At 32.6% G+C, this 25,527-nt stretch overlaps 1 pseudogene; it reads left to right on the top strand.

The window, feature by feature from the left end:
• The first annotated feature begins 17,236 nt into the window (after window positions 1–17,236).
• LOC125827916 (uncharacterized) lies at window positions 17,237–21,227 on the top strand (annotated as a pseudogene).
• Window positions 21,228–25,527: the final 4,300 nt, after the last annotated feature.

Genomic DNA, 25,527 nt, shown 5'->3' with positions numbered 1-25,527 from the left:
GATACAGATACCCCGGATCAGCATCCTGCACGTCGTTGATCCAGCTGAGCACTCCAGAGTCTGTGGTGAGCCTCCTTGCATTCCGGAGGACTCAATTATTTTGTGTACTTAGTTTTGTTCTATTAGGATGTTGCGGGGTCTGTCCCCACATCCATCTTAGTATATTAGAGGCTTCAATAGACAGTCAGACAGTCAGTCAGTCAGTTAGTTTTGAGTATCTCATCCATGTATATGTATATATATATATATATGTAAATATTCTATTCTCGAGGCTCGAGTTGCCCTTTGGGCCATATTTTATTAGTTAAATTGTTTATGTCTTTGCATGATGTTGAGTTATTCTGTTGAGTTAGGTTTCCGCTGAGTTAAGAAAGCCAGGCCAAGGGTTCGCCTGGGGCCAGCAATGGTCTCCAGGTGCCGGTCCCGCCCAGGGTGTAGGCTCGGGGCGTGACATATTTTGACGCAATAGTACAATTATTTAATATCATTTTTGAAAAAAGAAGAAGAAGAGTTAATGACGTTTTAGCAAAGAAATCTTTTTTGATGTTTTAGCAATGAACTTTGTTGCAAAGGAAGTGTACAAATATATAAAATGTGCAGGGTATTTTTGTAAACATATATTTTTTAATAGAAATTATGCAAGATTTGTTATTTGTAATACAGCAAACCAAATAATGTATAAGAAATAATGCTTGCATAACTAATGCAGGCATTACTAATGCAAACACTACTAATGCACCCTATTTTGCATTGTTCTTATACACTCTACCAAATGACTACTTATGCTTTAAGAATTACGTATTTCACTTAGCTTATTTGTTAATTAGTATTGTGTAATTAACTCAAATACTTAGTAGTGTAATATGACTTGCTAACTCTTCCTAGACTGCTAACTTATCTTTAATAGGCTGCCACTATCCATTTTTTCCTAATATGAGTACTAACTAACTAACTTTGTGCTTCAAGACTTAACTATTTGACTAGCTTATGTGTTAATTAGTAGTGAATAATTAACATAAATATTTAACTCTTTATAGACTGCTGACTTAAGTTTAATGTTATGTAGTAGTAATATGACATGTTAACTCTTCATAGTTTGATTTATCTTTAACATTTAACAATTTTTTAATACTTAACAATTTATTTCGTAGTAATAATTACTTTATTTAAATCTTTGTAGGTTATTAAAATAGTTAATGTTATCATCTACTTTCATCATGATGGTGAGTGACTTGACAATTCAGAACCACATTATGATAAGAGATGGATCTATTATTGGAGAGGTTATGATCTTGATCGTATATCTTTTATTGACTTAGTTAATGAGTAAACAAATAAGTTAGGTTTTATAAGTGTGCAACAACTTATTGTACTTGGTCCTTCTGCAAAATATTTTGAAATAATAGGAGATGAAGGATTTAAGACATTATCATCTTTTATCTATGAGGATTATAAATTCATTCATTTGTTTGCTACTGATGGTTGTTAATTATATGTTGATGTGCGTCATATATGATGGATATTTTTACTTTTACCAATAGTTAATGAAGGCACAAACTACCGATGTCATATATGATGGATTATTTTTACTTTTACCAATAGTTAATGAAGGCACAAACTATAGTGAAATTGATAGTAATAATGGAATGATGTTTAGCTCTTCAGATTATGATATTGATGAATTCAAACATTTTGTTACAAAAAATAAAAGAAATATAACTGATAGTTTGCAAGATTATAAGGAGATTGTTAGGGTATGACCTTTAAAGACATAGCAGAAGCAAAATAATTCATGCTATGGCTAAGAAGGTAGAACTAGTTGTCGTGAAGAGTGATAAATAAAGATTGAGTTATAAATGTGGTGCTGAAGGTTATCCATTTGTATGTCAAATTTCTGTGGATTTGACCACTCCTGGGTTAGTGTCAAAACCCTAGTAGATCATATAGAGTGTGGAACAATATATGACAACTTTTTAATTGATTATACAATAATAACCCAATATTTGAAGGAGAAATTGCAAAGTGACCCTAAGTACAAGGTTAAAGAAATGAAGGTTGACTTACATATTGTATTTTAGTTAAATGTAAGTGAAGCCAAGTGCAAGAGATCTAAAAGGGAGATACTATAGACTCTTGATGGTAGCTCGGTAAACTCTTACAATAAACTAGGGGGTTATACTACTGAACTGAGGAGTTGTAATTCAGGGTCTAACATTGTCATTAATTTGTCTAAGGGGCACTATCTATTGGTAAGAGAAAATTTCTTAGGATGTATACCCGCTTCTAGGAAATAATGTTGGGTTTAAAGGCAGGGTTAAGACCATTTATTGGGTTAGATGGTACATTTCTTAAAGGAAAAAACTAAGGTACAAGTATTACTTGCTGTTGGTCAAGACAATATGAACTGTTTCTACCCTTTAGCTTGGGTTGTGGTATATAAATAGAATAAAAGGACTTTTACATGGTTCATGAAATAGTTGCAACATGCACTTGATCTTCATAATTGTGAAGGAATGACATTCATATCAAATATGCAGAAGGTAATATTATACTACTAAGTTGTAATTTATTTAAGTCCCTTTGTTTAATACTATTTCTTTATTTAATTTAGTTATTTTTATTTGATACTCATACATTCATATAAGGTTGTTAGGTCTCTTTCCCCTAATCTTTTTATTGTAAATTGAGTCCCAATCGAGGAAGAATGTTCTCAAGGGGAGATATTATAACACCTCAGATTTTGAAAAAAGAAAATAAAACTTTTTGGCTACTGTTTGTATTCTATAGGTCCAGTGTACGGATCGTAGAAGCTTCTACGAATCATAGAAGGCATCCGTAGAAAGTGGACGACCAGGACGGTCCATCAAATGTTTTACGGGTCGTAGATATGTCTCGTAGGAAAGTCTCAGATTTAGTGAAATTTTAGGGTCAAAGTTGAGTCCTACGGTTGGGATCTATGGACCGTAGAAGGTTCTACGGGCCGTAGAGCAGTCTCATCAAAGTTGGCTTGATTATAGGGCTCTAGTACTTAGTCTACGGCTGACCAGTATGGACCATAGGAATTTCTATGGTACGTCACACCCGTAGACTGAGTCGACAATTATCTTTTAAGGGGTTTTAGGGTCTTTTCCCTATGTTTTTAATACCTAAACTATGTCATTTTGACCCCTATTCTAAGCTCTATATAAGTATTTTAAGTCCTTAAACTACCCATTGTGAAATCATTCTTCTAAATCCCAAATTTCCTTCAAGTTTCCCCCGCAAATTTCTCTCTCAAGCTAAGGAAGAAGAAGCTAGAGTTTCACTTCTAGGTCTCCAATTCACCATAGCTTTTGGGCTTTGATCATCCAGGTCTGTTAGTATTCACCTATGACGTCCTTTCTTTCATTGGGTCCCCAAAGATTCCAATTGTACAAGTTTAATTCTCAATTCAAAGGTAGGATTTTATTCAATTTCCATGGGTTCTTCTCAATTATAATTCATTTAGTTGCTTTATATCTTCTAATGCATTCATTGAAGTATTTACATGATTTTGAGTTGAATTATATCAATCTATGCATGATCCATGATTTTTGACTATGAACACGTGATGAAGCTTCTGAACTATGAACTATGAATTTAAGAAGATATGCATGTTTTTTATGAAATTGATGCATATGATTTGAGGATGCTTTTAAGATGAAAGTATCAATGAAATTGTGAAAGTTTTTCTCACATAAGGATTCATAAGGTTTAAAGGTTTTCTCAACTATGTTGAATCAAGATTTAAGGATCTATTCTAAATGACTTTAGCTTGGATTGATAGCTTAATTGTGCCTTTCCATGGATGATGAAATGAGTATGATAAATGATTATTTCATGCGATTTTACTTAGCACTGAGAGGATATTGCGATGTAGGATCTCCTATTAGTAGAGTTTGGGTCTCTAGTAGCAATCTCTTTGTCCCTAACTACGTGTCCCCGTAGGATGTCTTAGCTAGTGGATCCATGTAAGCTAGAAGTTTATGGTCCTTACCTTGGCAAGTGGGAAATCTCTTTTCACAGTGGGATAGACACCAGATTCCATGTTTTAGCTCACCTGGTGTATGTCAGTTAAAGGTAAATATCCCATAATAATAAACTAGGTTACTTTCAAAGTATCTCACAAAGTGTTTTAAATTTGCTAAGCCTGCATTGACCAGGATTACAACTTGTGTTTTCTAACCTCTTATCTTACTTTTTAGCTTGGTCATTGCATGTCATGTAAAGTTCTTTTAGCATGATTTCATAATGTCTGTGCATTGCTATCATACTTAGTACATTCTATGTACTAATGGTCTACATTTTTTCACTAATGTAGGGTCCAACACTCCTACCTTGCATACTTGTGTCTAGTTGATCTCTTTTGTTGATTGAGATATTAGGGAGTTCTCATTTTCCGAGGACCAAGACACTTTTATAGATTTTTTTTTAATTTCAGTTTTCAGACATTGTACATGGTATATGAATTACGTCACAATCACTTATTTTGATGTATTAGATGGATTATTGAGACTATGTTCGACTTCTGCTTTGCCAAACTATTTTATGATATGAGGGCCTTTTGATGTTCTATATGTCATGTTACACCTAGGGTATACTTTGGATCATGACAAAAAAGGTCAACTAAATAGTAAAACATGAACATGCTTTAACAACAAAACTTCGAAACTGAATATAATCAATAATAGCAAAAAATATTGAAAATAATATAACTTTAATTTTCTTGAAGATTTTCTCTAACCGACAACCATCACTTTGAGCATCGTGATGATATACTATCTTGCACACATTGTTAGAATCTTTTTATACCTTGCTAGGATAAAGGATGAATTTAAATATTGGATCCAATATCTGAGCCGCCCTTACCCGGGACTTTCTAAGGAGTCACCCGAATCAATAACACAATCATATCCTATGATGGCGGCACAGTTACAAGGTTTGGATTATCTGAATCCTTACTACTCTAAAAAAATAATACAAATAATTCTAAATAACTATATTATGTCCCATTTAGGAAAAATGTCTCACTTTAGGGAAAACTAATATTCTCTATCTTGACATAATACTTAAAAAAGGCTTCTGTATAACTGTACTAGATTTGCTTTAAAAGGTTATTGTTTTATGAAACACTAATTGTACTGTCTCAAAATAAAGATATGCTTTTTTTAAAGTCGAACATGCTTTCTATAAGAAACTGTCTATACTTTCTTTCTGTATTGATAACGTTCAAATATACTTCTTGAAAAGAAATATAAACGATCGTATCAATATATTTACCCAACTATGAGTCGGGGTCGATCCCACAGAGAATATGGAAGAATGTTGTCAATAGTAAATATTTAACTCGATAGTTGTTATAAAAATGGGGGATTTAAATTGAAATAAAATAAACAAACAATAAAAAAATAGCTTTGAACTAAGTATTTATTTATATTCAGATTATTAAAAGTAACTAGGAATGTGTTCCCCATAAGCTCATAACGCAGTAATCCTAGTAATAGCAATCCTTTTATAGTGTATTACATGCAAAGTGATAAGTTAGGTATCTCTAAATCCTTGGTCCGGCATCTAGAGAATTTCACCCCGCACCTTGGTCTGGCTACGTGTGTATAATTTACTAACCCTTACCTTTACCTCATATTAGACATCATAATCGATGTTTGGCTTAGTTATTACTTCGCACCAATCGACACTAGCCTATTAGATAGTATCACACTAAATCTATGTTGATAATTCTTTTCTTGTTAATTACCTCCTTGGTCCGGCAAGTAGTAACAAGGCGAGTTCTAACGTTGGCCACCGTTAAAAAGACTTCTAAACAAAAGAATTATCAATGCATGCAAAATACTAGTCAAGAATTGTTTATTTACTATTCATACTTTGTTAATCGCTCATGATTCCCACAACCCTAGTTATGAAAGTTAGTTACTCATTATCTCAAAAACACAATCAAAATTTATTAAAATAAATATGTTTGTGTTAATCATAAAAAGTTAAGAACAATAGCTAAACTATCTTTTATTAATCACGAATACAAATAACTAATAAAGGAGAAGAAAGAATAAACCACAATTCTCCGGCCTCCACGGCGGCTCTTTCAAAGTTCCTAAGCTAGAAGAAAATTTATATTGTGTCTTGTATCTTGGTTTTTGGCTCCCCCAAGAATAACTTTTCATGCCCTATTTATAGATATAGAAACCCTAAATAAAATAATTGAGTCCATCTTAAATTAGGAAATCAAAACTAAAAGGAATCGAATTCCTTTTTATTTTCGGTGAAGCTGTCCGCGTCAATTTTCTTTTGCTGTTGTAGCCTTCCATTGTGAGACGTGTACAGTAGAGGTAAATTGAAAATTTCCAATTGCAGCCGCCTTTCCTTATATACATAAATATATTATTTTATTCAATTTAATCCATTAAGCTGCCTGCTTGATTTCCTTCTTCAACCTTCCATCTTTAATTCGTTTTAGCTCCAAACTTTTTTATTTTTCCATCAATTTAATCCTACAAATAAAATATACCATTTAACACAATTCATAAAATTCATGCTCAAAAAGGACAAATATAAATAATAAATGTGAGGAAATAATGATTAAAAATATGTATTTTTAGCCTCACATCATGTATCTTGATGTAAAAATATATTTTCTTGAATATATTCTAAAGTAATGCACTTGAAACAAAATATACTTTCTTAAAACACTTTTAACACTTCTTGAAATTCTTCTTAAATAATAAAATTGAAGCAAAAATATATTTTCTTGATCTCTTTCTTGAAAAACTTCTTTAAAACATGAAATGCATTCTACACATGAAAAAAGACAAAAGAAATCAATATGACAACATAATAACTTTAGCTAAGAAGGGATCATGTAGTAGAATAGCATGAACCCTAAATCTATTAAAGATTCTCAACAATATATAGAGTATAATGATTTCAACAATAAAATCAACAATGAGTACATTAAAAATGGAGGAATTCGAAGAGATGTAGGGCATGAGGAAAAACTTACTGCCTCACTATGATAGGCTTACATACCTTCAACACTCCATGAATTTTGAAGAAGAACCCTAATTTAATGAAGAACGATCAAGAAACCCTTTCGTAAAATTATTGGATTTGTTTTTTCAAAATTCTATATTTTGATGGTAGATTCTTGCTTAGGATACATAATAATATATTAAAATTACTATGAAATTATGAGAATATGCTTACCTTTATTTGGAAGGAAGAATTCGTGATGGACTTACTCAAAATTCAAGTCTTGAACCGTAAAATTGAATTCTTGATATTCACTAGAGATAGGAAGAGGATTTGGTGTTAGAATCTTGTAGAAATTCAAGGATATATGTTGTAAGATCATGAAAATACTTACCAAAACTTAGTAGGGTTGAAGAGAGCTTTTAGGGGGTCTACAAAGGGGTGAAAATTGAGAAAAGAAACTCAATAACGTTTTATGATATCTGGATTTTTTTTATATACAGATGATATACATGATATATGGGTAATATACATTATCTATCAATCCTTTTACAACCCGTAAAATGATTCAAGGCTCATGAATTGGATATATGGAATTCAGGTGTAAATTTTGAGCTTCTTATACCGTTTTATGACTTGACACTACGACCCGTAAATGCCTCTACGACTGGTATTTTCCATTTCATTGGAAGTGATACTGAAATATCAAATTGAAGTATCTCTGGTAAAATGTTCATAATGTTTTACTTCAAATTTCAATTGATGTAAACTTTGTGGCATTAGAAAGAAGACTGTCAGACGTTTAAGTTGATAGTACGTGGGTTATCTAGCTCTTCATATTATGAGAGATATAGTTTTTTTAAGTTGTCTCTTCCTTGATTTTATGGAAAAACTTTGCGAGTAAAAACGATTGAACTCTGCTTAGTGCTAGAGGTCCCTAATGACCCTAAATCATGTCCGACACACTTCCTACACTTGGTAATGAACCTTAATGCACATGAAAAACTAGGAATCATCTGGTACGAGTCGATATGAATACAAAGAATAGTTCGGATCTTAGTTTATAATATAAATTTTGGGGTATTACAATATCTCACAATTGGGATCATTCGTCTTCAAATGATGTTCAAGTTGGACTAGAATAGAAAGGATAAACTCTTATTATCTATATGACTTCTGAACTTTCCTGCCAACATAAGTGGAGCTGGTTTATACTATGAGTTTGGAACTCACTACGACACACAAGGCACGAACGTTCGCATAAAATAACTAGCTTACAAATCATGACATAAATATTTTAAGAATCACCATAGGAGGAAGGCTATTACCTCAAATGTTATCATCAAAATTCCTCATAACATTTTGGAAAAATAATCACGAGGATGTTTCACATGAAACATCTTAATATGAAACATAAACGGAGTCTTAAGTATCTGAGTCCTCCGACATGGGTTTATAAAGTAGTGAATGCTATCTATTTGAACATGAGTTATCTGAAGGTGTTTAATATGAAACACGGGTACCTTGGCATAAAACAAAAATAGGACTACTATGCCTAAAGCGATATGACTAATAACTTTTAAACTTAGAACACTTGTCAACTACGCTCCTCCTTCTGAATACCACAATTAGTTACAATATATAGCTCCTCACAAGGGTACATATGTTTACTCCTACCAAGGTTTGAATCTAAGTGCATTCTCTTATCATGTTCAAGCCTAACTCTAAGTCACAAGGTGTTGCACAAAAGATGATCATACTAGTCTAAACTACAATAATCATGTTCTATATCTCTATAGGGACTATTATTCCAAGAATACTACTTCTTATTACGAACACATTCAACAAACCTCGAATTCTAATTAAGGAGCGCTTAGTGCTTTATCCATATTTATATCAACACCTTATTAAAACCTATTACTATAACCACTTCATGGACTTCTAGGTAACCGATTTTTCTATAATTTTTTCACCTTCTTATTATCTATACCAACTAAAAATTCATTAATTACTGCACAACATATACCAAATATTTTCATCTAGATACTACATATAACCAAGCCTCATTTTGGTCTTCCTCCACAATAAAAACTTTATATAGAATAAGCCTACTATAATCTTCACCTTAATAGTCATCTACCCACTTATCTAAACCAACTCACAACTACTATCAACACCAAAAGAGGATCAACGGAAGGGCTTATAGAAGAAAAATCATAAGCACCAATCATTCGAGAAATCTGATGTAAGAATATGCTTGACGTAGGATGATTTCACTATCCATTAAGGGTATATCATGAGCTCATTGGACTGAGTATACTGTGAAACATGAGTGAATATATCATGATTCATATAGCATAGAGATGAAAATTTTCAATTTTAAGAAGAATGGGATCATTGTGCTAAATTTTGTGACACATCATATTTGGAAAGGGGGAAAATACAGTTTTTGGGCTGGTGTCTATGTCTGCGGGTCCCATATACAGACCGTAGAAGCTTCTACGGGCTGTAGATGGAAACCGTAGGAAGTGCAAAACTAATTCTTTCAAAACAAGTTCCAGTACCCTTTTACGGTTCACCAGGACAACTCGTCATTCCATGTACAAGTCGTAGATAGGTCTCGTAGGTCAGCTCCAGACTTACTGAAATTTTAAAGTGTAAAGTTGGTTCTACGGTTAGCATGTACAGTCCATAGGAAGACCTACAAGTTGTACATGAGTTTAGTTGAATGTTGGCCAAATTAAGGGTCTCTAACCACTTTCTACGGTTGACCAGTACGATCGGTAGAAGGCCCTACAGACCGCAGGTCTAAATCGTAGATGGTGGTTGGCCGTTATTTTGAAGGGCTTTTTAGTCTTTTCCCTAATCGATTAATGCCTAAACTATGTCATTTTTCCTTCCACCCTAAGCCCTATATAATGTTTTAAGCCCTAAACCAACCACTTTTCAACTCATTTCCAAATTCCCTAAAACTAACCAGAGTCATCCTCCCAAATTATCTCAAGACTAAGGAATAAGAAGAAGAATAAGAACTAGAGCTCAACTAGAACTCTTTAATTCCTAATCATTGTGGGATTTTGACATCAAGGTATGATAGTATTTACCTATGGAGTCCTCTCCTCCATAGGGTTCCTAAATCCTTCAATTTTACAAGTTAAAATCTCCTAATTAAATTAGGGTTTTATTCAATCTGATGGGTTCTTTTAATTATTATCCAATTGATTGTTTTCTATATTTTTATGCATGAATTAAAGTAATTACATGTTCTTAAGTTGAATTCACATGAACCCTTGCATGATCCATGCCTTTTTAGATTTGATCACATTATGAGCCTTATGAACTATGAAAGATGAATTTATGAAGATATGCATATTTCTTTATGAACTTAATGTAATTTATTTAAGGTTGCTTTGAGATTAAAGCAATAGTATTGTTGTTGTTGTGAAAGAATTTCTCACATACTACTCAATACATGATTGTGAAAGGGTTTTCTCACAAAAATGATTTTTAAGGTTGAAAGATTTTCTCCCAAAATTGAATGAAGATTAAGGAGCTATACTATATGAACTCTAGCTTGGATTGACTACTTAATTGTGTCTTTCCATGGATAGTAAGACAAGTCATTGAAATCAGACCGTTTTCTACATTGTCTCTCAAGAAGTGATGTCTAATGTCAATGTGTTTTGTTCTTTTGCGATGAACTGGCTTTTTGGCTATGTTGCTGGCGCTTGTTTTATCACTAAAAATTAGAACACATTCAATGTTTAATCCAAAATCCTTGAGTTGTTTTATCCAAAGAAGTTGAGCACAACATGAAGTAGTCGCTACGAATTCAGCTTCAAAGTAGATAAAGTTACAAAGTTTTGTTTCTTTTTTGTCTATGAAATTAGACATGATCCTAAGAAGCGTTCCATACCTGTAGTACATTTTTGATCCACTAAGTATTATGCATAGTCAGCATCAGCATAATCTAACAATTCAAAATTGCTTCATTTTGGATACCGTAGTCCTAGGTCAGTGGTGCCCTTAAAATACCTTATAATTTGTTTGACTTCCTTTAGATGAGGTTCTTTAGGATTTGCTTGGAACCTAGTACAAAGACGCGCACTAAAGACAATATTCGGCTTGCTAGTTGCAAGGTATAGAAGTGACCCAATCATGGTTCTGTAAAGTTTTTTCTCCACATCTATACATGTTCCCTCTAGATCTAACTTTGTGGTTGTGGAAATAGGAGAATTTTTTTCTTTTGCATCTTCCGTCTTGAATCATTTTAGCAACTTGTTGAGATACTATTTCCGATGGATCAGTGTTCCCGATGAAGTCTGCTTGATTTGACGTAACCAAAAAGTATATTAGTTCCCCGATCATTCTCATTTCAAACGCATTACTCATTAAAGCTGCAAATTCCTTTGTGAGTGTTTTATTTGTCGCTCCAAAGATGATGTCATCAATGTATACTTGTACAATCAGTTGGTCTTTCCCTTTGTTTCTAAGAAATAAAGTATTGTCAATTTTACCTCTTGTGTAATCATGAGTTAGAAGGAATTTTGACAGTCTTTCATACCATGCTCTTAGAGCTTGTTTCAAGCCATAGAGAGTTTTATCAAGCTTATAAACATGGTCAGGATAGTCAATTCTTTCAAACCCTGTTGGTTGTTTCACAAATGCCTCTTCTTCTAGGAATCCGTTTGAAAAGGCACTTTTCACATCCATTTGATATAGTGTGAACTCCATGTAGGCAATAAAGGCTACAAGGAGCCTCACTACATAAAAAATTATCTTTAGCGGTAGTTAATTAACGGCAATAGCTTAATTTCCACTAAATATGTACTTTTAGTGGCAATTAGCATTCTTTATATATGTCCGTAAAGCCTTTAGCGACATTGGATCCAATGACAATTAACTAATGTCGATAAAGACTTTAACACTCTTTGTTAATGTGTATATTTATTGCCGCTAAAGGTATTTTTTTTATAGTGCCTGATTGCTTCTAGTCTTTCCACTGGTGCGCATGCTTCATCGCAGTTTATGCCTTCCTCTTGATTGTATCCTTGAACTACCAGCTTTGCTTTATTTCTTGTCACAGTTCCATGTTCATCTAACTTGTTCCTCAAGACCCATTTAGTTCCAATAATGGTTCCATTTGATGGCCTTGGAACCAAGTGCCAAACATTGCTTCTCTCAAATTGATTCATCTCTTCTTCAACGGCAATGATCCAATCTGCATTGACCCTATGTATTTCGACGCATCGAAACGCACCAAAATCTGGTGATATCCTAAACTAGCGAGATTTCTGTAACTTTCCTTCTTTTTTTTTGAATAAAAATGATGTAGCACTTGAACTTTTTTATTGGTCCGACTAATTTAGATTTTCATCACGTAAAGCCCCATTTGGGGGGGGGGGGGGGCGAGGGGGGAGCACTTCCTACTAAGGATTTTTCTATAATCAAGACTCAAAATCCAATATCTCATATTAAAGGAGAAGTAGCCTCATCCACTACATCACATTCGTTGGTGGTGCTATGGTCTTAATCATAGTGGAAGATTTTTGTTTGTTTTGTTTATATTTTCCAACTTTTACTTTTCTAATTCAATTTGCAGATATAGGTAGCTATTTTTCATAACAGGAGTGTAGACAATAAAATTCGCGTCAAGAAAACAATAATCAAGAGCGGAAAAATATCGCAAAAATCGTATTTATTGATTCCAAAGTGTGAGCGTTACAATCTCTATTATTCCTCTGATTTGTCTTTTCATATATAATTTAAGGGCTCTTGAGCATGAGCTTGAATTTGTTCTTGGCTTGATCTTGATTTTTATGCTTGAACTTGATCTTGAATTCAAGGGCTTTGGAGCTTGTTCTTGAATTTTTGATGAGTACTTGATTTTATGGATTAGATGAACTTGATATGGACTTGAACTTGATGATCTTGATCTTAAATTCAAGGTCTTTTGGGCCTTGTTCTTGAATCTTCGATGAACTTTAACTTATCTTGATCTTGACTTTTATTTGAATTCAAGGGCTCCAAGCTTGATCTTGAATCCGGTGGTCTTGATTTTGATTGTTCTTTAATTTGAATGCTTTAATTCTTGAACTTGTAGTTTGTAGAGAAATCTGCGGTTTTTTATCTACACCTTTCTATAGCTTCTTGTTAGAATTCTTGGTCCCTTTTCTGAATTATGAGGACCCTGGTTATAGTTATGGACTAGAGGAGTTGTGATAGGAACATGTTTCCCTGTGGCCAATCAGATTTAAGTGACATGACATATGGGCTTTACGAAGTGGACTTGTCATTTTGACACATGAAATGATCCTATTAGCTTCTTTGTTTGACTTGGCATGCCATGTCATTCACCACGCAACACCAAAATGGGCCTCTATGATTAGATGACATTGAGCTTAGCAAACTGGCCCATATGTTGTAGCTCAAATATATTAATATAATCCTAATCATTTTATAAATTTATTTTTAATAAATTTTAAATGATTACAAATATCCCTACTTCAAGTCTTGTCGAAATATCTAATCTTTTGAAGACTAGTCTGGAAGTATTAATTAATCTCCAATCACAATAATCCTCATAGCTCAATGCAAAGAATATATCAGGATTTAATTTAGATGTTCACTTGACAACTATAATTTATTATAGAAAGAAGAGGGATCAGTTCACATTACCTTTAAAACTATTAGGAATAACTTAATTCCTACTTATATCATTCTTCCAACAACTATATGTTTCCAAGTTTTGCACGTGACTAGGAGCTTTTGTTATTTGCACGTGATTTAGATGTTCACTTGACAACTTCTCCCAATTTTGTCCTATTAGGAATTAACCACAGCCACATTCATCTATAAATAGACCTTATGTTTTCAATCTGTGAACATCAATTCAGAAAAGTTGTAATTCGTTGGATCTATTTCTACCACTAAGAAGTATCTCCTGTAATATTTATTCTTTTTCCTTTTGTATGTGATATTTCTCCACCCATTTTCTTTGTCTGTTTTAGGCCGTAAATTGATATTTGTTTTATCAATGCCATGTAACGGAGAAAGTTATCATAACATCAGAATTTAATTTTAGGTGTGAATGATGGGTTTAACGTCTTCGCTTCGAGATCACAAATTTGAGGCTTGATGAGATTCCGAATACTTGAGTATAAAATATGAAGGGATGTATTTAACGTTCCCGCCTTAAGACCATAAATTTGAGGCTTTATGAGATCCCAAATACTTGAGCATAAGGTATGAAAGGACAAATTTTGTCCATCTATGGAATGAAAATTTAAAGATCCTTTAAATTCATGAAAAAATCAGCTTAAGGTACAAAGGGACAAATTTTGTCCACCTTAAGACATGGAAATTTAAACATCCCTTTAAGGATAGACTCATGAAAAGACCGGCATAAGATGTAAAGAGACAAATTTTGTGCACCTTAAGACATAGAAATTTAAAGATCCTTTTAAAGATAAATTCATGAAAATACCAACTTGAGGTGCAAAGGGACAAATTTTTCCACCTTAAGGGATGAAATTTTAAAGATCTTTTAAGGATAAATTTATGAAAAGACCGACTTAAGGTGCAAAGAGAAAAATTATGTCCACCTTAAGGCATGAAAATTTAGATATCCTTTTAAGGATATATCTCTGAAAAGGCTAACTTAAGGTGCAAATGGATAATTTTGTCCACCTCAAGACATGAAAATTTAAATATCATTTTAAGAATTAATCAGTGAGCTTAAGGTGCAAAGCGACAATGTTTCCACCTTAAGGCATGGAAATTTAATAACTTTCATACTTGGAGGTTTTGAAGACTTCAACTTGCATATTTGGATAATTTAAAGACTCCAACTTGCAGACTTAGAGGATTTGAAGAGTTTAACCTGCAGACTTAGAGGATTTGAAGACTTTAACTTGGAGGATTTGATGAATTCAACTTGCATACTTGGAGGATTTGATGAATTTGAAGTTTTTAAATTGCAAACTAGATTGATACGAGACTTCATCTTGCAGACTTGAACTTGCAGACTTGATGAATTTGACGTCTTTAACTTGGAAACTTAATTGATATGATACTCCATCTTGCAAACTTGAACTCGAAGACTTGATGAAGTTGAAGTCTTCAACTTGCAAACTTGATTGATACAAGACTCCATAGGCTCCAACTTACATAATTGATTGATTTGAGACCCCAACTTTCAGACTTGACGAATTTGAAGAGTTCAACTTACAAATTATTGATCGATCTGACACTCCATCTTACACACTTAAAGAATTTGAAGACTTCAACTTGCAAACTTGAGGAATTTTGAAGAATTCTACTTGCTGATTGAGAGAATCTAGAGACTTCAACTTGTATACTTGGTTGAATTTGGAAACTTCAACTTTATTGGAAAAAATCATATTTCTTAGGGGTTTTCCCCATAGAGTCACCACAATTTTTTCTAAGTCTGAAGTTTGAAGAGAGATTACTTATATATTTAACTTTGATGTGGCAGATCAAGTGGGAACATATGATTTTTTGACACTCATGCAACTGAACTTAGAATATAATTTCAAGTGCCTACGTACCTCAGTGAAGAGGATAAAGTCACAACATAGTTCTGTAATTTGACTTAAATTTGAGATCTTTGCAATTTGAATATTAACTTGATTTTGGCAAGTTTCACAATTTGAAGGTTTAGCTCGAATTTGATGAGCATTGTGACATTTAGTTTAGCCTCATGCATTTAGGAGCATTTTAACTTGAATATTTAGCCAAATTTGAAGAGCTTTGTGACATATAGTTTAAACTCGTATTTCGAGTAGCATTTCAGCTTGCATATTTAACTCAAAATTGAAGAGGTTTGTGACATACAGTTTAAACTCGTGTTTCGAGGAGCATTTCAACTTGAAGATTTAGCTCAAATTGAAAGAGCTTTATGACATATATTTTAGTCTTATGTTTTGAGGAGCATTTCAAATTGAAGATTTGGCTCAAATTGAAAGAGCTTGATGGCATACAATTAAGCTCGTGTTTCAAGAAGAATTTCATCTTGAAGGTTTATCTTGAATTAAAAGAGTTTCTTGATATGAAGGTTTAGATCAAAATTGAAGAGCTTTACAACTTAGAGTTTTAGCTCGAATTTAAAGAGTCTTGTGATATACAGTTAAGACTCGTACATCTAGAAGCATTATAACTTGTAGTTTAGGCTCATGTGATAAGGAGCATTATAACTTGTAGTATAAGCTCATCTGTTTAGAAGCGTCTAGATATACATTGACTCTTCAAAGTCATCTTCAAATATAGACTTTCCTCCACTTTGGAGTTCTTCTAGATCTTCACCTTCGTAAAGCCCACAGACAGGAGATCGTTAATCTCCTCTTATAGTCATGCTGAATTCCATGTCATGTGAATGAGTTGCTAACTCTTTGAATGTATTGGGATTTACTCCATGTAATATATTATGAAGACCCTAATTCATGCCTTGAATGCATATTTCAATGCTAGAAGTTTCACGAAGGCGATCTTTGAGGCTCAAACTTCTCTAGGGATTGATTAAGTCAACAACTAGCTCATGTTCACATTGACGAACCTTTGTAAATTCAATCATACTACCGACATGTGTTGTGCTATAGAAACAATTGAGGAACTCTTGCTCTAACTGTTCTCAACAATCTATATAATCAGGCTCAAGGTCTGTGCACCAGTCAAAGGCATTTTTTTTAGAGACCGAACAAGCTGTTTGATGAGATAATCACCATACTTCCCATCATCATTGCAAGTCTCAATAAAGTACATTATATGTTGTTTGGGATTTCCTTTTCCATCAAACTGTTGGAGCTTAAAAGGTTGATAGCCCTCAGGCATTTCCAAGTTATCAATCCTCTATGTATATGACTTTGCGTATGTGAGAGAAAATTTGGACAAGGGCTTTAATTGTTTTTCAATGGCCTTTATGATGAAGTCCTTTAATTGATCAATAGGAATCAAATCTTCAGCGGAGAAATGAATCTCTTTGATCCTTATTTTCTTTATGCAAGATTCTCCATCGTCTTCAATTCTAGGAAGCTTCAGAGAGGCTTGACTCAATCTTCTATCAATCATTTTATGCATCTTATTTGTTAGCTTGGAAAGTTTAACAACTTATTTGTGTGCGCACTTTGACAAGCCTTCAATTGCTTTAGTCGAGCATGCTAGTTATTCATCTACAGTGGAAGACATCTTAATATTATTTGATGCTTGAAAATTTAAGATGAGAGGTAGAGATTGTGACGTACCGGAATTTGTAGACGGTAAAATTCGCGCTGAGAAAACAATAATCGAGAACGGTAAAATATCGTAACAATCGTATGTATTAATTTCAAAGTGCGAGTGTTACAATCACTATTATTCCTCTGATTTGTCTTTACAAATATAATTCAAGGGTTCTTGAGCTTGATCTTGAACTTGTTCTTGACTTGATCTTGATTTTATTCTTGAACTTGATCTTGGATTCAAGGGCTTTGGAGCTTGTTCTTGAATCTTCGATAAACTTGAACTTGATTTGAATCTTCGATAAACTTGAACTTGATTTGTGGATTTGATGAACTTGAACTTGATGATCTTGATCTTGAATTCAAGGGATTTTGGAGCTTGTTCCTGAATCTTCGATGAACCTGAACTTGAACTTTATCTTGATCTTGACTTTTATTTGAATTCAAAGACTTCGAGCTTGATCTTGAATCTGGTGGTCTTGATTTTGATCATTCTTTGACTTGAATGCTTGAATTTTGAACTTGTAGCTTGTAAAGAAATATGTAGCTTTTGTTCTATGAGATTTCTCTAGCTTCTTATTAGAATTTTGGCTCCCTTTTCTGAATTATGAGAACCCCTATTTATAGTTGTGGACTAGAGAAGTTGTGATATGAATAGGTTTACCTTCGGGGAATCAGATTAGTGACATGACATATGGGGTTTATGAAGTGGGCTTGTCATTTTGACATATGACATGATCCTATTGGCTTCTTTGTTTGACTTGGCATGCCACATGATTTTCCACATGGCATCAAAATGGACCACTAGGATGAGAAGACATTGGGCTTTGCAAACTAGGCTCATATATTGTAGTCAAATCAATTAATTTGAAGTTTAATTAAAGTAAAAATTAAAGGAATCCCATAGTGTATGATCTAATTTACATCCTATCCCAACTAATTTCCATTTTACAAAAATCTCTTAAAAAGGAAGGCAGTCGGATACATAGCTACCATCCAGATTCATTATATTTGATTCCAACTAAACAACATTTTGTTGCGCTAAAAAAGGAACAAAATGTAAAATTTATTTTTGTTAATTTAGTTTGCTTGATTTACACCTAGATGATCCTAAATAGTCCATATCCTAATAGGTAGTCGACTCACATATTTCAAATTTCAAAATTACATCTTCTCCATTGAAGAATAATTTTGAACAGATATTGATTTTGAAAGAGTGATAAGTTCAAAAAAACTTGAAATATATCCTGATAGAATATCTCGATTCTGCTGAGACATTCAAGAATTTTGGGCGAGCGAAGTGAATTATGAAGGCTACATAAGTGATAGAATTGTTGTTGGACAATCAATTTCATTTTTGAATCTCAAGGCAACCATTTAAGTCGAGTTAGATATTGATGTGTTAAGAAAAAACATTGAAATTCGATACATCGTAGAAGGTAACTCGTTTCCGTTGAAAATTAAGAACGACATGGGTGTTAAACTATATTTAGAAGTGAAAAAAAACAAACTTGAATTTGCAATGTATCCATTATGTATTGATACAATGGAAAAGATTGGTGGAGAGATACATAGCTTTGATGGAACATACAGAGAGATTACGTGTGTCGAAGGTACATAAAGGGATACAGAGCCTCTTGCAGTGGTTAAATCAAGAATTTGTGATTCGTATTATATTTCAGAATTAGAAGTTACAAATTACATAATTGATTCAAAGAGTATAGAGGTGAAGACATGTCAATTGTATAGGATAAAGCAACACTCATAAATGTGATGGCGAAATATAAAATAAAGTACAACTTCAATTGCAAAGTAAAGAGATCTGATAGACAAAGGTATTAGAGTATTTGATCTGTTTTGTGAAGTAATGTGTTTCATTTTTTTGATCTATAAATGATGATACATTTATATTTTTAATTTGTACGATAAATTATTTTTATAATTTGTATGATGGTGATTCTGATTTTTGTTTTTTTTTGTTGATTATATGATATTTGATATTATAATAATGATACATTAGTTTTAAAGATACATTGGTCGTAAACTATTGGCGTCTAAATAAGTGTAATGAACTGTGTATGATACATGCATGGAGTGCTAAAGAATTGAGTCGCATCTATTATGTATCAGATATATTCTATAACATTGATGTGTGAGTCATAAGCATTTGTATTATGTGTATCATGGTATTGTTCTGAATCTGATAAATAAAACTACACTAAATTAATTGTGTTGGTCGTTAATATTGTTGATACATGAATGTATCCATATAACTTTATATCTGATAAAATGTAACTTCTATATGTATTAATATGATGAAAAAAAAATTGTACAGCTATGTGTTAGTGTGCTTTTCGGATGAATGTGGCTGGACTATGAAGGCTTCATGCAGGAAAAAATCTGATGTTTTCAAAGTGAGATACTTCAATAGTGAACATACGTGTCCAGTGCGGGATAGGATACTAACCAAAGTTCAAGCAACAGTTGGGTTTATTAGTGGTGTGACCACTCCTAAATTGGTAAACAATAAACGAATTCATACTTCGAAAGATATAATTGATGATATTAGAGAATTCTATGGGGTTCAAATATCTTACCAGCAAGCATGGCATGCAAAGGAACGTTCACTAGAAATGATAAGGGGTAAACCATCAGATGGATATAGGCAGATGCCGAGATACATATACATGCTAAATACTATGTGTCCAAATTCATATATAAATATGCACAAGTTTGAGGAAGATGAATTCATGTATCCGTTCATAGCCTTAAGACCATTGATGAGGGGGTCTGATTACTGTAGACCGATAGTTGTTGTCGATGGTGCACATCTTTGTGGAGCATACAAAGGGACATTTTTATCAGCAAGCACACTTCATGGGGCAGGTATGTGTTTTTTTTTTTTGTAATTGTGAGCTTGTTTTGAATATATTTATATTGTAAAATGTTATGTATTAAAATAAATCATGTGTGTTGCTCTGTAATTAGGTTTCATATTTCCATTGGCATATGGTGTTGTAGACACTAAAAATGACTGTTCGTGACATGGTTTTTTGAAAAATTCAAAAATTCATTTGGCGAACGTGAAAAAATGTGTATTATTTCTTTTAGAAATGAGAGTATTATGAATAGTGTAAGCATTGTTTTCTCAAATGTACCTCATTGTGCATGTATATGGTATCATTAGAAGAATGTTTGTGGAAACTTCAAAAGGAGCAGAAACACCCTAAGTGATCTATTCTACTCTATGCCAAGGCATACAAAATGGAGGATTTTGATAAATTGATGGCTAAGGTCGATAAAGTATATCATAGGTTAAGGAGTACCTTGACGATGCTGGGTATGATAAGTGGTCGAGAGTTTATTCAACAGTAAATAGAGGGTAGAATGATGGCTTCGAACGTCACAAAATGTATCAATGACTGTCTTGTTGAGGCACGTCAGTTGTCTATATTAGAATTCTTGGAGAAGGTTAGAATTCTATTTTGTTCTTGGCATTGCAAAAATAGAGAAATAGCCTCTTATACAAAGAACACATTGGGGAGAAGATTTGAGGAGGTATTGATTGTAAACGCGTCTAAATGTTCAAAGATGAAGGTATGTATCATGATACATTACTATATATTTATGTATCTAATTTGGTGTATAGTGTGGCTGTTTGATCAATATTGCTTTGAAATAAATTTATCGCTGACATTTTAATGTCCGTAGGTTGTTTCATCATCTGAATTTATTTTCTCGATTTATGAAGCTGGAAGAAGATACATTGTTTGTCTTGAGCGGAAAGTATGTTCTTGTGGAAGATTTCAACTAGATGAAATACCTTGCGCACATGCAATTGTTGTTTTAAAGGACAAGAATGTTACAAATATGCATCATTATTGCACTGGTTACTACAAGCCTGATGCATTAATAAAAACCTATGAGGTTCCAATGGTTCCAATTCCAGATAGGGAAGATTGGTTGGTTCCTGACAATGTTGTCATTTAAATTGTGTTTTCACTTAGATACAAAAGAATAGCTGGACGACCAAGGAAAAGAAGAAAAGAAATGCAGATGAAAAGATAACAGTAAACACAAATTATTGTGGACAAGAAGATCACAATAGTAGAACTTGTACTTTCTTCTCAAAAGAAAAGTGAAATCATTATTTTTATAAGACATTCATGTTTTTGTAGAATAATTTTCACGTAAACGATTATCACTTTTATATTTAAAATAAATAAAGTGTATTGTTTACATTGGTTATTTTGATACAATATTTATGAGTTTTGCTGTCAATGTTATTTGTAAGTGTGTTTGTTATGATTTGTGTGTCAATGTTATATCTGATATGCATTTATTAAGGTGTAGTTGTAAATATAACGAAATTTTAAATTTACATAAAATTTAATGTATCATATGCATTATAAGCAATGTATCATATATATTATGATTATTTTATCATATACATTAAATCTTAAAAAATCTATCTATTAGCAATAAGCTATTATATGTGATTACTTATATGATACATAATTTATACCATTATCACTAGTTTATTTGACACAATAACTATGAATCGTGTATATATTATATTTCATGTATCATATTGTAATGAATCATATACATCAAATCTTAAATAAACTATCTACTAGGAATATGCTATTATATCTTATTACTTATATGATACATAATAACATTGAAACATATATCATATACATTATATTTCGTGTATCATATACATTATAACATTTGTATCATAAACATTAAATCATATCTAACCTATAATAGGATTTGAGTACAAATTTTCTTTAAGTAAATCAATTGTGTCTGAAACTTAACTTTGTATAAGCCAGAAGTAGTGGTTCATAAAGTATCAAGATCAATATATTGAAAACACGAAATTCAAGAAATTAGAAAATACTGAAATATGAGTAAGTTTTTAGAGAAACACTCTACAACTTGAGTGAATTTGTCAAAAAAAAAAAAACAAACATAAAACATTGTCTATGCATAGATACTTAATTACTAGTCTATGTGAATCAAATCTTCTTCGGATGGTGGTGTGATTAAAACCTTAGGCTTTAGTGGATCATCATTCTCACTAACGTATCCACCCTTGACCTTGTCGCTGCCATAACTCCACAACAATGTTGCATATTTATTGCATAGGTATTCTGGAAGAAGACCATCAGGTGGTATTTCAAGTTGGTCGCTCCGCAAATGTAGCAACATATAAACCACAGTCTCTACAAAAATGCAAAATACAAATTATAAAAATAAATTAGATACGATTCGAAAATAAGAAAAACACAATACTTACAGGCTATCACTTCTTTGTTGCATACTGTCTTGTTTAAATTCAACCATGAAAGGATGTTGTGGCTCCAAAAGTGAACTAGTTTCTTTGTCCTTGTATGCATCAATATCACCCCAGTTGGTTTGCTATGTTTTTTCAAAGAATCCACAATCAAGGAGGTAAGTAGGCAGCATTCGAGACAATTTTTTTATCTCACTCAAATGTACTTTTTTCTTTGAGCCTAATGAAGAGGCATACACACTTATTAACCTGTTTTAAAATTCAACAACAGCCAACACCTAATGGAACTGTCCATCACAGTTAATTGGAATGTAAACGTCGTATACACAATGTCATGGTAATCCTGGCATTGAAAATTCTTTGATGATGTCGGTGATTGACCTCTCATGTACATATACAGCTGAAGCGCAATCAATGTGTTCTTGGGTACGAATAGCATCATCAGCATGGCTGTTATAGTACCTTTCATAGGTACTGCTGATGTGTGATTTGAACAATCAGTTAGCTGTTGTGTATCTCTACTGATTCATGCTGGGGAGTTTTAATTTTTTATGGGGATAGTAAAAAACAACATCGATGTGCTACACAAAATAAGAGAAACATAATTAGACAGTTGTTAAAAAAGAGATGATGAAAAAAAGTGATACATTAAGTGATAATCTTAACAAATACTAATTTGATAGTTTGATACATTCTTGGAATGTATCTGATAGGATATTTTTGTATCGCATGCACTATAAAAGATGTATCAGATACATAATAAATAGTTTCATTAACAACTTTACTTGATTAATCCAACATTGATTTGGTTGTGACATGGCATAGAACCAGTTGTTGTCAATTGGACATGCAACAATAAAATCTATCATCTCAAATCTAAAAGAAGAGACTTTTGCTCTGTATTTATCCTCTGTTTATTTTCTGTATTAATGTTTGTATTCACAATTGGTTAAATCAAAATAGGTTAATCCAAAAATATCACAAGATATATATAAAACTTAGTTATTGGCATGAGTTTTGAGAAGACTCTTGGTTACCAACTGCATATACTGGTCAATTAGATTAGACGAAGCTTGAAATGTAATCCCACATCCTTCAAATGAAAAATACAGACGAACGTCATCATTCAATTTCTCTTTTCCCTTCTCGCTTGACCCAAAAGAAATCAAGTATGAAGATTTTAATATTTTGAAGGGATCCTGTTTCTTGGCACATAAGTCTTTGAATTGCTCCAAACAACAATCTCTGTGATTGGATTATCAGTGGATAATTGACTGTCCGATAACAAAGTGGAGGTGCCGGCTAAATCATGTGTAATGATTGCACTCAACAGTTTAGCAGGAATATGAACTTTTCCTGGATCGGAGATAAGTGCATCTATGGCTACTTGAGTTGCGGGTGATATTGTTGTTGATGTGGAAGAATCATGTATAATGTGATATTATAATTTTTTTAGTAAAATTACATAGAAACGATGACAGTGTCATGATACACAATTAAAATTTTTACTGATGTATCAAATGTTACTGTATCAGGCACATATTGACAAATGTTGTGTTGAACTATATCAACACCATCTTCATTCATTATTATTTCATTTATATCTTGTGCGAATTGATCTTCTTCATCATCCTAAATAGTAACATGTTGTATAAATCAGTGATACATTACACTAATTATGTATCTTATACAAAAAGTTTTGATGTATCAAGCCACTGATAATGTATAATATTACTAAATTTTTGAATATACTAATACCTTCCTAAGCTCAGTTGCTTCAATATCAACAGGAGTATTTTCATCTGTGGGTTAGAGTTCTGAAACATGCTCCATTTGTTGTTGATTCTTGATAGTATGATCGATCTGTGTTTAAAGTTTTAATTAAAAAAATTGTTAACAAATTTGGTAATGGTACATTATTTAAACTGATTGATCAGTATGAAGTTGAATTATGTATCTGGTTAATAATGTATCTTTGATACATATACTTATAATAGATTAGAAGATTTAATGTGTCAAGTGAATTATATACAAATTACTTATGTGTGTTGATACAAATTAATTTCATTTTTGATACAATTATTGTGACTGAAGTGTGCTGATACATATTACTTTCATTTATGATACAAACTTAATGTATGAAATCTAAAGACAATAGAATACAATCAATCAGATACATACCTCTGTAGTATCATGCACCTGATGTTCAACCTCATTAGCAGATACACCAATCTCATCAACAATATCCATCTGTTTTGGTGAAGTTGGTTGTTGATCAAACTGAAATGTGCTTGATTGAGGATCAACATTGACTATATATATATATATATATATATATATATATATATATATATATATATATAACCTAGTCCCTTTAAAGGCTGGTTGTCTTTCTTGCGTAGAGATTGCATCAACTGGGAGTTGTTTTCCTTTATTAAAATTGCAATGTTCTCAAATTTCTTGTCAACCTAAAAAAAAATTCAAAAAAATGACAACTACAATTAGAGTCAATACATAGAAAAATTAATAAAATCGAAATCAATACTTACGTAATCCTTCAAAAATTCTTTCAGTTTTCCAATATATGGAATTACAAATTTGACTTTTTGAGCATATGAAGAAACATGGACATTAGCATCCAGGGTCGGTGATTCATCTGGAATAGAAAATGACTGGTTTAATGACACATTGCACTGCTCTCGCTAACTAGGTTCTGACACCTTTATTTTAGGTGTATCAACTTTCTTTCTTCTTTTTGGTGGTGGTGGAGATGATGTATCACACACTCTTAATGATCTCCTTACCAACTACTCGGGAAGGCTTGTAGAGAAATCCTCGAATCCAGAAATATCTTTTGGTTGTACTACCTTGGGATTGACATATATTGTGGAAGGTGGAGAAGGAAGAGCATGTTGATCTTCAGGTAAATCAATAGCTGCAAGTTCCTCCGGTGTTGGAACAATATTTGAACATGCATTCTGTAACACC

This window comes from Solanum verrucosum, unplaced genomic scaffold (assembly GCF_900185275.1).
Source record: "Solanum verrucosum unplaced genomic scaffold, falcon-dt-bn FXZP01000290.1, whole genome shotgun sequence".
Classification (NCBI taxonomy): domain Eukaryota; kingdom Viridiplantae; phylum Streptophyta; class Magnoliopsida; order Solanales; family Solanaceae; genus Solanum; species Solanum verrucosum.
The sequence above is the reverse complement of the archived record's forward strand: the minus strand, read 5'-3'. Positions and strand labels throughout refer to the sequence as shown.